We start from the raw sequence: 15,502 nt of genomic DNA, 5'->3' as shown, positions 1-15,502 counted from the left end.
ACTGTTGCTTGGGCCCTCTGAGAAGACTGTGAGTCGCTGGGAGCTGGAAGCGCGACACAACGAGGAGAAGCGTGTCGCCGCCGCATCGCCGAAGAAGCGTGCCACCGCTGCAACTGTTCGCCGTCGCATCATCGACGGAGCACGCCGCATCACCGGAGTAGCGTGTCGCCGCCACAGACGTCGCCGTCGCATCACCGGAGAAGACTGTCGCAGGGCCATTCGCCGGTCCAGAAGTTACCGAGTTCGCCGCACGGCCGTCGGGCGTGCACGCATCGCATCCAACATTGTCGCATCGCATCAAGACACCATTTTTTCGCATCGCACCGGATTGTCTCGTCACATCGAGGCGCCATCTTGTCACATCGCACCGGATCACAGTAAGAAACCAACGCATCACATCCTCTCCGGTAAGGAACCTACGCATCACTTCCCCTGCACTGCAGTAAGGAACCGGCACATCACCTCCCCCAAAGCAAGGAACCGACGCATCATCTTCCCTGCGACCCTTTTGTTTGCATTGCGTCACGCATCCAAGGTACTTTGAGAGTAAAGTGTCACATTTGCCATCTACATTGAACTAAGCTATTTTCTACCATTTTAAAGTCTATTTTTGAGTATAATATTGTGGATTTTTGTCGTTTGGTCTTGTGTTAAGTCTAGTAAAGATAACTTATTTTTCTAAACTGGTGTGGTGTCCATTTGTAGTGTTTTCACTGTATTACTGTATGTGTTCACAAATGCTTTACAAACTGCCTCTGAGATAAGCCTGCCTGCTCGTGCCAAGCTACCAAGGGCGCGAGCAGGGGTTATTTTAGGAGTGTAGCCCCTTACCCTGACTAGACGCAAGGGTCCCTATTTGGTCAAAGGTACCTACCTCTGCCAACTAGAGACCCCCAAAGTTAACAATGACCCTGAAGGATCACTGTCCGAAGCGCAGGACTCTAGCGCTCAACATTTCGTGAACAAGGCCTTAGTTAGGGCTCTGGGCTCCATTACACAACACCTGCGAGGTCATGCAGTACAACAAGCATGGATTCCAGTTCCCTAGCTGGAGATGATGGTTATCCGTCCCCCGGACAAGGCAAAGTCAAAGCCAAATCAGTAAGTGGACCCCACTCAGTGGCATTAAAAAAGCTGTCAGACTCCCTTGCAGGGATCATGATTATAGAGCTCCTCCTGTCAACACCCCTTCTTCTTCTCAAAGAATTTGGATATTCAGACTCTTCGAGTTCCAGTAGCTTTAACCATGAAGATGAGCAAGGTCCCAGCAAAAGAAAGCGCAAAACTCATCGCAGTGTGTCCCAGAAGCACCCCAAGATGCATGATTTTGAGCCAGGTGATATCATCCACCTTAGCTCCGCCAGCTGGCTCCCTCTGCAAGAGATGGCTGATTATGTACAGCCCCACATACACCCAGGATTCGAAAAGGAGGCCAGGGCTAAACTATGCTCTGAATGCCCCAGGCCTGATTTCTTCAGCAAAGTGACCAAAACCCCGGAGTTGGATCCAACTATTATCCCATTCCTTAAAAGGTATTCCAAGGTCCCCAAGAAGGGACTGGATAGAGCCTGGTGCAATTGCTAGGACAAATTATTAGATGTCACTGGCCACCTCACCATGATCATAGAGCTGGCTTTCCAGGCCAAACATTCAGTGTAACCCATCGACCTTGATATCTTAGTGGGATGGGCTCAAAGGGCCATGTATCAACTAGGCAACTCGTACAGAGTGCAGACTATCCTCATGAGAATTATTGATCACAAATTAAATAAGCTGGCATCATCTGATACGGTTCGGATAGCCCAGGATCTCCTATTTGCGGCACCTTTTCTTAAGGAACTAACCAAATTCGTAGCGACATATAGTACACTCGACAAAGCGCAGGGGTCCATCAAGAACATTTTCCACCAATTCCTTTTTGGCAGGGTCAGATGTTTCAGAGGGTTTGCATCCAGCCAAGGTTAATACAAAGGCCCAGAAATCAATACTACCCACAAGGCAGGGGTGGTGGTCAAGACGTCACCTACAACTCTACCATCACATGCCTGTAGCGGAATCGCTTCAGGAGAGGGTGGTACAGAGTGGCACAAGGATCCTCTCCAGAATCTGGAGCTACAGTTGAGACTTATTCCTCTCTCAGAGGTTTCTTTTGGAGGCAGAACCAGTCTTTTTCTGCACAACTGGCAAAGGTTGACTCCTGGGACATAGAGTTCATACAAGGGTACCGGTTGCAGTTTTACAACACCCTTATCCAGAGCTCTCCACCCAAAGAGATGTATTTTCCTAAAGAAGGGGCTATAGGTTTGACAACTCCTCACCCTTGCGGTTTTCTCAGCTCCATCTTTCTTGTAGAGAAGAAAGGGGGAGGTCACGGCTAGTTTTAAATCTGAAAGATTTCAGTGCCGGGACTATTATACTGACATTTAAGATGGAAGGTATTCATCTTCTAGGGTACATCCTTCAAGAAGGGGACAGGATAGTGTGTTTAGACATAAAGCAAGGCTTATTTGACCATTTCCATTTACTCCCATCCATCCCCATTTTCTGTAGTTTCTGTGGCTAGGACAATGTTACGAGTTCTCCCTTTTGGCCTTTCCTTTGAACCTTGGTGTGTCACAGTGATAATGAGGCCGGTGATGGAAACCCTTTCGGCGAAGGAAGTGCACTTGATTGTCTACATAGAGAACATTTTTCTTAAGGGTCAGAGTCCTCAGACTGTCCTAACACACCTAGAATGGATAATCCGTCTTCTTCAAGAAGTAGGTTTTATTATCAATGCCCAGAAGTCTGTTCTTCTCCCAGCACAATGCTTACAGTTCCTGAGGTTTCAGATAAACTTACTCTTAGCACAGCCCGTCTTTCCCCCCAGAAGGTTCAGGATTTCTAGAAGAAGTTAAGGTCTGCTTTGTGCAGACAGGCAATATCATTCAGATCAATCGTAGATCGTGGGGCTTCTATCCTCTTCCATTCTGTCCCTTTTCCCAGGACCTCTCCATTGCAGAGCTCAATGGCTCAAAATCCAACACCTCCAGAAGGCCTCAAATATTCAGACCAGGTCAGCTTGTCAAGGGAGACCATGATGGAAATATCTTTGTTGTTGGATTACATGGAAGCCTGGAATGGCAGAGCGATCTTTGCCTCTGCTCTGGAAACAATTATCGGATGTTATATCACTAAAGAGAGTGAGAGAAGCAGTACAGTTGCAATCTCCCAAATATATATGTTTTCACAAAGAGCAACGGCTGATATCTATTTCCAAAGGTTGTTCAATAGATTTACGGAATCAATCTTTGAATTAGTCCCGATTAGTCTTATGTAACAGATGTTATCCTGAAACATAACCATTCTAGATGTTAGGATATCCAAAGATATTGGAGAAGACGCCTCACTCACTAATAGTGACATGCTTCATCATTGGCGTCTTTCCACACCCAGGTAAGATGGTAATACCTGGGCGGACTCAACCAAAAGATGTTCTGGGAGTTCTTATATAAAAGATTTTCTGGTTATACAGGTAACCAGTTGGGTAGTGAATTTAAAAATACCTCCAGGTATACCCCAATGCTTTGCTTTATTCGTGGGGTACCTGGGGTATCAGATAAAAAACGTATGTATTGATGGGGTTGTTTTGATCTATTTAATTGAAATGTACCCACTTTCAGGTGCCAACATGTTTCGGCCCACAACGTGAGCCCTTTCGGGTCTGGCGCCTTCATCAGGGCTATAATATCTAATCTATGGTTTCCCTGGCTATTGTTTAGCAGTGTACTTCATGTAAACAACAACTAAAATGAGGCCTATTGCACTCACCTATTTTTCGAATTCCTGTAGTTTGTCTGGAAAAAGAAAAAACAAATGTATACACACATTAATATTCTGTGTTGAACTCCACCATTAGTGACATCTATAAATGTTTAGACTACTGTGATCTATTCCATTACACCAAGGGTTAGGAGTGATAAGTGTTTACCCCTGCTTGGTGTATCTGTGTATCTTATTACACCCGTGTTGCTATAATGTAACTCAGTTTCTTGTTTCTGCTACCAAACAGCCTTATCTGATCTCTGTATTTGTACCTTACATCCAATATTTTATCAACATGATTGATTATTTTGGAATACCAATTGTCAACTATTAGACAAGGGGTTCTGTGTAGTGTTCTGGGTGGCATGCTCAGTGATGTTAAATTCCACATCCCTCTCATGTACATGCTCCTTTTCTGATGTCATTCAAAGTGTTAGGTAGGTGACCCTAAGATTCACTAGCCTCACCTACTGGTCAGTGCTATTTTGCACCATGCGGGTCTCGTGAATCAGGGTGCCGTCTTGTAGTCACACACTAGTAAAAAAAAAATCATAAAAACCATATGCCATTCTCCATTCTAACGCCGCTAAGAAAATGAACTATTTAAACCACTGCCTGGCCACTGGATCAGTACGGCGGCGGGCAGTGAAAACCTAGGTGGAGACACGGTGACCGATCTTTGATGAAGTAAGCTGGGTGAGGGTATTTCGTGGCCAAGAGGGGGTGTCAATAACACGTATAAATGTTGATACAAAGAGACGGAGTATGGGTGGTGTAGACCAATGTGTGAAAACTTTTGAACAGTTTTCAGAGAGTGACACAGTATGATTTACAAGAAGTAGAGTGGAACTGTCTATTTCAAACCGACTCCTATGGATTTATATAGCAGCGGGGATATTTATAAGAACCAGTAAACCGGATTGAGTGAGCCCAGCAGGATGTGGCAAGATCTAGAGCCGGGTCTGATATAACAACGTACATGTACCCGATCTAAATCAAATTGAGATTAGAAACATAGCGAATTGACCTTTATAAATCTAAGGTTCCTTTAAACATTTGTAGGCACCGGAGGTCTGAAAAAAGAAAAAAAAACAGCCAGTAGACTGTAGAATAATCTCGAGTGATTACAGTCGCAATACCAACCCACAAAGTATCGATCCTTGTTATCAGACACAAGGGAAATGTACTGATTATTGCGAGAAAAAAAGAACGCACTGCTCTTAATTCATGTGACTTTTCTACTGTGTTAAACAGAAAATACTAACAAGACTTTGAATCCAAAAAGAGGTTGGATTCAATAGATAAGAGAATGGCATATGGCTTTTATGATTTTTTATTTTTCTAGTGTGTGACTACAAGACGGCACCCTGATTCACGAGACCCGCATGGTACAAAATAGCACTGACCAGTAGGTGAGGCTAGTGAATCTTAGGGTCACCTACCTAGCACTTTGAATGACATCAGAAAAGGAGCATGTACATGAGAGGGATGTGGAATTTAACATCACTGAGCATGCCACCCAGAAAACACTACACGGAACCCCTATTTTAATAGTTGACAATTGGTATTCCAAAATAATCAATCATGTTGATAAAATATTGGATGTAAGGTACAAATACAGAGATCAGATAAATAAGGCTGTTTGGAAGCAGAAACAAGAAACTGAGTTACATTATAGCAACACGGGTGTAATAAGATACACAGATATACCAAGCAGGGGTAGACACTTATCACTCCTAACCTTTGGTGTAAAGGAATAGATCACAGTAGTCTAAACATTTATAGATGTCGCTAATGGTGGAGTTCAACACAGAATATTAATGTGTGTATACATTTGTTTTTTCTTTTTCCAGACAAACTACTGGAATTCGAAAAATAGGTGAGTGCAATAGGCCTCATTTTAGTTGTTGTTTACATGAAGTACACTGCTAAACAGTAGTCAGGGAAACCATAGATTAGATATTATAGCCCTGAAGAAGGCCCCAGACCCGAAAGGGCTCACGTTGTGGGCCGAAACATGTTGGCACCTGAAAGTGGGTACATTTGAATCAAATAGATCAAAACAACCCCATCAAAACATACGTTTTTTATCTGATACCCCAGGTACTCCACGAATAAAGCAAAGCATTGGGGTATACCTGGAGGTATTTTTCAATTCACTACCAAACTGGTTCCCTGCATAACCAGAATTTTTTTTATATAAGAACTCCCATAACATCTTTTGGTTGAGTCCGCCCAGGTAGTACCATCTTACCTGGGTGTGGAAAGACGCCAATGATGAAGCATGTCACTATTAGTGAGTGAGGCGTCTTCTCCAATATCTGTGGATATCCTACCATCTAGAATGGTTATGTTTCAGGATAACATCTGTTACATAAGACTAATCGGGACTAATTCAAAAATTGATTCCGGAAATCTATTGAACAACCTTTGGAACTAGATATCAGCAGTTGCTCTTTGTGAAAACAACAATTATCGGATGCCAGCCTGTGGAGCTGGGTTGCAAGGTGCAGTCAGATCTCAACGGGAGGCCGGTGGTTGGAGTCGGAACTCTCGCCACACATCAATTATCTGTAACTCCAAGTGGGTTCTTTGCAATAAGGAGTGTTTCCCCAGGGGAAGAAAGGCTGTTGCATCCTTCTTCGGATGGACAACAAATCTGCAGTTCAGTTTGTCAAAACGTTGTGCAAAACCAAGTCACACCTCCTCGCGGAGATAGCCAGCAACGTTTGGCACTTTTGCCTTCAGCGTCGGATTTCGGTGGTGGCAGAGAATTTTCTGTATCAACCTAATACCATTATGGATTGGCATTCCTGCCACCTCTGGGATTACAGTGATTGGAGGCGTCAACCGAAGATCTTCAATGCAGTTCATAGTCTGTGGAGTCCCTGCACAGTGGATCTGTTCGTCTCTCACCTCAACCGACAGATCCCAACATTTGTCATCTGGCGTCAGGACACGGAGGCTCAAGCGATTGAATCTTTCCTCCTGGATTGTTCTCCCTTCCTGAGCTATGCATTTCCTCCATTTATGATGATTCCCAGTGTTCTTTTCCAGGTGAGGCATCAGAAGGTGGAGATAGTTCTAGTGACTCCATTTTGGAAAGTGCATGCATGGTTTCCAAAACTACTCAAGATAACTTATACCTGTCCAGTGCTAATCTCGTTCTGATGCAACCCAGCGATCCAGCGGGAAATCCTCAATCTCTGATCCTCTCAGGACACTCTCACTATTGGCATGGGGGTTTCCAGAAGAGATTGGGTTTGCCAGGTGTTTCGCAGGATGCTGAGCCATTCATCAGACAGGCAAGGTCCGCTAGAACACAAACACTGCGCCTCAGCCTGGAGGCGATGTTGTGGTTGGTGCCATGAACGGAGTGCAGATCCCATTGGAGCTCACTCGTGTTTAATTATAAGCTTCCTGTCTTTTCTGGCACCTGCAGATATGGCTTACAGGTCAGTTAATAATTGTAGATCTGCCATTTCAGCGGGGCATCTTCAGATGGAAGGTAAGCCCACTGGTGAGCATCCGGTGGTGTGTAAGCTCATGCGGGGTATTTGAATGTCCAACTCCCTTCAACTGAGATATTCAGTTTTGTGGGACATTAAAATGGGACATTAATATTGTCCTTAAATTCTTGGAGAATTGGCAGGATAATAATTATTTATCACACAAACAATTGTGAGCCAAATTGACAATGCTTTTGTGTTTAATATCCTGCAAAAAGGTCTCTGATGTACGAGCCTTAGATCTCTCAGGTTCTCTCCAGAGGGAGTGTCATTCACTATCACCAGGAGGACGAAGTCCAATTCCAGGTTGGTTCCTTACGCAGCGTTCCCTGGTAATAGTAAATTATGCATAGTACAATGTTTGAAAGTTTACGAGGTGAGTACTACCAAGTTTCGTTCTGACATGGGGGAGTCAACTGTTAATTGGGTTACAGAAACCATTTAAACCTGTAGCGACTGCCACCTTAGCCAAGTGGAAGTGTTGGCTTTTATCAGAGGCAGGGATTGATACTTCCATTTTTGGTGCCCATTCGGCTAGGGGTGCCATGGCCTCAAAATCTTTTATTTTGGGGACACAGCTTGACAATATACTAAAAGCAGCGGACTGGTCATCCGAATAGACTTTCAAGTCTTTTTTGTTATAAACCTATTGTGGATGCTGCTTCAGTGTGGTGGCACAGCTTTGAACAAGTGTAATTTGAGCCTCCAGTCTTGGCATAGATTAAACATTTCTAGCATTCACAATAAGAATTTTCAATTCTATTAAGGACACAGAGGCAAGGATCATCCCACCCTTGAATCAGTATGTATATGCTTGTCCATTCAACAACTTTATTTGGTCAACCAACCATAAAAGCACATAAAAATTACAGTAAAATAGATTAAAAACATCTTATTACAGGACCTCCATGAGGCAATCAAGCAATAAATACTGTAAAAACGATACCCCTCTCATAAAAAAATGCACAAGTGAAATATCATACACAGTCAGAGAAAAACGTCCATTTTAAAATTGAGCTTTAAAACTCTCAGTTTCAGTGCTTGTGTTTTAAAATTCAGAACTAAGCAACAAATCAGAGGAGAATCAAGATGCTGGAGAAAACGCAAGTCCTCCTGGTTATTATTAAAGGGTTCTTCATTGAGGTTAGAACAAAGAAACCATGATCTAAAAGAAGCATATAAAGTGCAAAAAAGCATAAAGTGCTTGGTTGACTGATGCGACCTCCCATCACAAGGGCAACACGGTAACAGTGGGAACCAAGTCCCTGAGACAGAAAAAGCCACTCAAATTTTAGCCACTAGAATCTTTTTCCCTCGCAGCGGAGTGAGATAAAATCTAAACTCCGGGGCCTTTACCAATGTCAGTTAAGGCTCCATACCTTTAGTGGTGGACAGGGGCACATATAATTGGACCATTACTGAATCCAATACTTTCACAAACCTGGCTTCCTCTTTATATGCAATAAACGTTTCCTTTACCAGGTTCTTAGAAATGGGGGGAATCTTAGTCGGGTCATCAAAATAGTCAGTCAATCCCAAAGAGCACAAGGTATTTTTAATGTACTTGAGCCAGGGGATGGCTAACATATTGCTCTGCATGAGACAATCGTTAACTCTACTTTGGGTAAAGCCCAATTCTTGGGCTGTCCAGATTTTGATCTACGGTTGGATGGGGGCCAGCCCTACCTTGTCTTCTAAGAAACCTACCCCGAGTTCATTAGGAGTAATAAAACTTGGGGTGGTTTTGGAGTCCCTAGTAAACTATTTAAGAATGTATTTTCTGCCCCATGTATGGCCTTGGCTGTTATATGTCCCCAAACTCCTGCTCCATATATTCCCACTCTAAGATCCTTACTGTTATACAGCATAATAATTTCTGCTACTGGCTTATGTCCTAACTTCCTGGCGAATCGGACGATTGATTCGCAAGAAGCCTCCTTCCCCTGTCGGGACTATTAATCTTTCCCAGTATTCTCGTTAAAGATGAAACCTAAGTAATTAAAATCTTTTGTTTTTAAAATTTCTAGTCCTCCAATAAATAATGTTTTGATCGGATATTCTTGGGGCCACTAAGGATGACATAGGATTTCTTATGGTTCACCTTGAACTTCAGCTCCTGATAAAATGGTTAAAACTGCCTAGAAGTGATTGAAGCCCGTTTGCTCTACGCACTAATAAAACTACGTCATTCACATACAATAATACAGGAACAAGGCGGGAACCTATTCTGAGGACGTCAGAGCTGCAAGATGTTGAAAAGGTCTCCAAAGCAATTATACAGGCTAAAAATAAAAATAGGGCTAAATTACAGCCTTGTTTTAAGCCTCGATTAACTTGAATGGGGAGGCGTGTAATCACATTGGGGCCGATTCACAGAACTAATCTTAGACAAAATCCTAAACTTACTACTTTTGGTATTCACAGAAGGTATTTAGTAGTAGTAAAGTTAGTATTTTGTCTTAAGTTAGTATTTTGTCTTAAGTTAGGATGTTGTCTTAAATTAGTATTTTGCCTTAAATTAGTATTTTGTCTTAAATTAGGATTTTGACTCAAATTAGGATTTTGTCTTAAATTAAGATTTTGTCTTAAATTAGGATTTTGTCTTAAATTAGGATTTAGTCCTAAAACCAAAACTTAAGACAAAATCCTAACTTAAGACAAAATCCTGACTTAAGACAACATCCTAACTTAAGACAGAATCCTAACTTAAGACAAAATACTAATTTAAGACTAAATACTAATTTAAGACAAAATACTAACTTTACTACTACTAAATGCCTTCTGTGAATACCAAAAGTAGTAAGTTTAGGATTTTATCTCAGATTAGTTTTGTGAATCGGCCCCTTTGTTGGGTATAACGGACCCTCATGTGGGTATCTTGATGTAAACTTTTTATAGTATACAATAATGCGGGGTCAACCCCTCATGATGTCTCAAAGAATGTCTCTATCCAATAAGTCAGAGGCACAGGACAGGCCCATTAAAGCCATATAGATGGCTCCTCTCCTGGACTTGACACATTTACCTGGAATAGCAGATAGGTATAGGGCCTGCTCGGTCGTGCCCAAGCCCCGGTGATACCCATATTGGACTTTGGTGAAGAAGGTTTTCTCTGCCGCACATTCCTCTAATTTAGGTAGGATTAACCTGTCAAACATTTTTGCTAAGCAGTCTAACAGTCAAATGGATCTATAATTTGAGGGGGAGTTTCTTTCTCCTTTCTTTAAAATAGGGACTATTATCGATTCCCTCCAAGTCTCTATGGGTCCCACCTTAACTCCCGCTCTAAAAACGGTTGTTATCAGGGGGGCTCTGAAATTAAAATTATATTTAAAAAGTGTGTATATGTATTTATACTATTTAGATAAAATAACTGATTATGTATGAGTTCCCACCCTGTACTATTTTATGAAGTTTTTCCTTTATGATGGCCAGTAATTACGGTTTCAGATGTTTCTTTCCTCATTGGAACCAATCAGAAGTAGAGATGAACCAGGATGAATTCTGGATGTGTTGAAAGTTCTTCTTCAACAGTGAATGTGTTCTGCGGATGTTTTCACCTTACAACAAAGTCTTTGATGCCCTGAGACAAGGATCTCCGAGTTAGACTCCGGTTGAGTCCTGTGGTTTCTTTGAGTTGACTGAATGTCCTATGGTTTAAGGATTCCCAAGTTATGAACAGTTAATTCCCAGTTTTTGGACAATGAAAGAGGACACAAAATGGCGGTTTGATGTTCTATAGGGCTGAGTGCTCTATGTTGCATGTGACAATGATATGTTCATGAGAAGTGCAGTCTTTTAAATTTAACGTTTCTGACTGGCCGCTGTCAAAAAAGTAAAGTAAAGAAAGAGGAGCATAAGCGTCACCCCAGTGTCCTTAATTGAAATGAAAATTCATATCGCAAATGCTAGACATTTTTTTATACTTGGGAGCTGTTTTAGATGTAGGTATTTTGTTAATTAAACATATTAATTTTGTGTAATTTTTTGTCTTTGTACAAAATGTGTGCTGCTTCAGGCGAGCAACTGGAATATTCAAAAACTCTGTTTTACTACATATCAGCTTCATTTCTTACTAGTCCGTAACTGCAATGTCAAAAAAGCCGTTCCGATGTTCATTTGCATGCCCATAATGCCATGGGTTCCAATTGATGATTTTAGCTGCTTCCTCCTCTTTAATTGTGTTTTAGCCACACCAGTGATATGTTTGAAAGTTGCCAGTAGACAGCGCAGAGTGCATGGGCAGTGGGCCTAGTTTAAAAAACACTCCCACTTTAAAATCTTTTCAGATCAGGGCTTTAAATACTCTTCTGTGCGATTGTGCTGTAGTTTACATTCTGCCTGCAAAAGACTGCAGCTTCTTCTGCTTCCAGGTGTGAAGGGGAAGAAACAACAGCTATTAAGAAGGAGGGTGTGGGGTTTGGGGGAAAGAACATGGAATACAGAGTCAGTGGTATTTGCTTGTTTGTTCCTGTAAAAGAAATAAGAATGGAACCTAAGTAGCAAGCACTGGTATGGTGTGCTTAAAGACAAAGGGTAGCAGGTGTGGTGGAGGTAAAGAAAAAGCAGACGGGAGCAGAGAGAAGCAACGCAAATGGGGAAAGGAGCGAGTGAAAGCACGAGTGCTTGTATGGAGTGCGTAAACACAATTAAAATGCAGATGGACATGGGGTAAGAGAGAAAAGACACAAATGGGGAAAGGAGCAAGTGAAAGCACAAGCTCTCATATGGAGTGTGTAAACACAATTAAAAAAGTAGCTCCAAAAAACGGGAGTGGTGATGGATAGAAGTACATGGTCCATGCTCTAGGGGTGGGCCAAACACAAGAGGAGGCATCATTAATGGCATGGCAAACTGCAGCGAAGGATATGAGAGTGATATTGCAGTGAGCAAATGGTAAGTATGTGGGTGGGCTGAAAACAGCGGGAAAAAACCTTTACAACACAGTCAACACAACACACAATCTTTACAATGCAGTCATTACAACGCAACATCCTTTACATTGCATGCCATTACAATGCAGCCATTACATCGCATGTCACTACAACGTATGTCATTACACCGCATGTCACTACAACGCATGCCTATTACAACGCAATATAAGGTAATTAATGGGGAATAGTCATTTTTACCCTACACTATCCAACACTTACCCTACTGTTGCACTGTTGCACTCACTGGAGTGGGAATAGTAATTTTTACCCCTACACTATCCAACACTTGCCCTAAAAGTAATATGCGTTGTAATGGTATGCGTTGTAATGTGATGCATTGTAAATGTAGTTTCTAAAAATGCGTTGTGATGGCATGCGATGTAAAATCATGCGTTGTAATGGATGTTGCAATGTAAAAACTGCGTTGTAAAGGCATGCGTTGTAAATGTTTGCGTTGTAACGTTATACGTTCGTAAACAGCATGTACTGCTGAGACTTAAAAACAGCTGCACAGCTCGACGCCAAAGCAACCCAGCTAAGGAAAATTTCATGCAAACTCTTGCTCCGGCCCATTTGGGTATCTCGCAATTATCTACTGGAACCCACTCGGGTCAGATGGACCTTTTTACTTGCCCAATAGCGTGGAGGGAAAACACAATTATCAAAATTACTGTCCGCAATTTGCCATAATCAAGGACTCGAGACTTAATCTCTTGGCTCTCTGGTTTTTATTATCAGCATGAAGATTTGCAGATACAAAGTCCTCAATACGAGGCACAACAAGTACATAGGCACTAACACAAAAGCTACTCTACGGAGAATCCGCATACGGCTAAAAATAACTAAAAGTACAATCTCTAAAAGCATGAGGTAGAATACCACCAAGCAAATGTCGATACTAGGGACACTGAACCATACCATCTCTGTCCCTACTCTGCACTAGATGACATCCCTACTTAGCAATCCCTTGAGACCCTCATCGAGCAAAAGGTGTCAGAGTGAAACTTCATAAGAAGACTTCACTTAGAGAGCTGGTCTAAGTTGCCCCCTCTATCTCTTCGCCTAGCCTTCCTCTGCTCTGGGCTGCTCTGATCTGCCTCCACCCTCGGGGCGCTGTCCCTAATACAGAACCCCAAAACTCAGAACACGCCCTTTGCGCCTCCTCTTCTGCGGGGTCGTCTTTCAGTAAATTTCCACAGAGCGCTGTCCAGTTCCATCGTCCATCGCTTGGCCTTGAGTCCCAGACGCCATCCGCACTAGGAGTTACGATTGGCACATTCCAATACACTCCCATGTCTGGCTTTTACTACATAAGTCAATTTGTGAACAAAGAGCTTCTCTACTAACGAGCAACTGTCCTTGCACCTGGGGTGAGATCATGCAAAGCAGACATTCTTCACATCTTTTAAGTTGCAATTTACTACAGCCTAAAACCTTTACTGGAATAAATCCTTTTTGGCCTATTGCCCTTGGCTAACATAAGAAAATACCAGGCCTTTCGCCTCAACGATATATGCGAATTCTGGCCACTACTTCGGTTACACAAGCAGGTTTCAATCACAGTATTGACATTTACGTCTTTCTTTCATGTGTGGTCAAACTAAACAGTCCACAGACACGAAGTCTAAGTTACACATTTCTAACACCACATTACTTTTCATGTAGGCTAAACTCTATACATTTCTCTACTACCTTTACAATGTGCTTGTACATAGCTGGCACTTCTATTAAAATCGATATAGGTTATACAATTCGTAATACATTGCACACAAAATACCTGAGTACACATTTGATTATATGCGGGTGCCGACTAACAGTGAATATAATGCACCCCTACAATTTTCAAACTTTTAAGCGCTACATCAGTTCCCCCCTTTGATGACATCCGTCATCACACCATTACATTTCTCTTCTTTAGAACTGATTTAGACCGCGCTAGTCATAACTTTGCCATGTCGAACCCCCTCCAGTTTCTTAAGACTCTCATATTGCTGCTCCTGGAGCTTCGCCATCCTTTTCTCGTTTGCCTTAAGAGCCCTTTCAACCTTGCCTCCTTGATACCACTTCCATGCCTTTACGCATCCCCACAAACAAATCACACAAACCACAGCAATGATAATCGGCTTCAACACTGATCCCAGAAATCCTCTTCCCAAATTCGCAAACCAAGTTCCCACTCTTCCAAATCCTAATCCAATCTTCTCCCACACATTCTCCTCCGTCAAATCCATAATCTCCTTGTGAATAGTCGTGATGTTGTCTATGTACTTCCCTATCTCCTTCGTGTTGTCTGGAATATATGTGCAGCATTCCTGAACCTTCAATAATTTGCAGACTCCGCCTTCTTTTGCTAATAATACATCTAAAGCAAGGCGATTCTGCATAACCATATTCCGTATCGACAACATCTCTCCAGCCACCAACAACAAAGATCTCGCCGTGTTCATAGACAACTCATCAACCACAGTCGCCAACCTCCTAATCTTCACATCATTCAACACCACACCCATACTAGGTATCATTGCTCCGTATATGTCCCCAATCACTGCACCGGCGTTCGTAGCCCTACGTTTCCTAGACTGTCGCTTCGTCTCTAACAACTCCAAGTCCTCGGTGTGATAGATCTTCGGGAATATAATGGCCAAATAGCATATGCCATACCAATTCGCAGGTAGCCTGACATAAGCATTCTTCCCACATACATAATATACTGTCGGAATTACCTCTATTGGACCTACCATAAAATTCTTAGCAGAAGCTTCCACTGTGAAGGTCTGAGAACAAGTGCTATGTCCTACTGCGACCTTATCCGTATCGGATTGAGGCCGTCCAATACACAAATTCCCTCTCTGTACCTCATCTAACGCTATTGGTCCATAACTTCCCTTGGATCTGTGAGCCCTCTCCTCGTCTGTCCAATCTACTGGGCTATCTCCGGTGTGTCGTGTCTGGGTCAACTGTCTGTATCTGTCCTCTACCTGATCTATGAATTTCTTCTCTATCTCAGATAACGCACATGTCAGGTTATTCCTGTGAGCATGCGCCGTATCCAACTTCATAGTCGGTCTAAAATACTTCAGAAGTCTGTCCTCTTTCTTGCTAGAATCATATTTGTTCAAATGCTTGATTGCTGGAACTTCAGGAAGTACCGTGTCAAAATTTGAAAAGAAATACTCGAACTGTCTCCTGTCATAAAATAAACTGAGTAATAAACTACAAGAAATCCCATATGTCAATGGGAGATGATGATACTTG

The sequence above is a fragment of the Triturus cristatus genome, chromosome 8 (assembly GCF_964204655.1).
Source record: "Triturus cristatus chromosome 8, aTriCri1.1, whole genome shotgun sequence".
NCBI lineage: Eukaryota > Metazoa > Chordata > Amphibia > Caudata > Salamandridae > Triturus > Triturus cristatus.
This window is presented reverse-complemented; position numbering follows the sequence as displayed.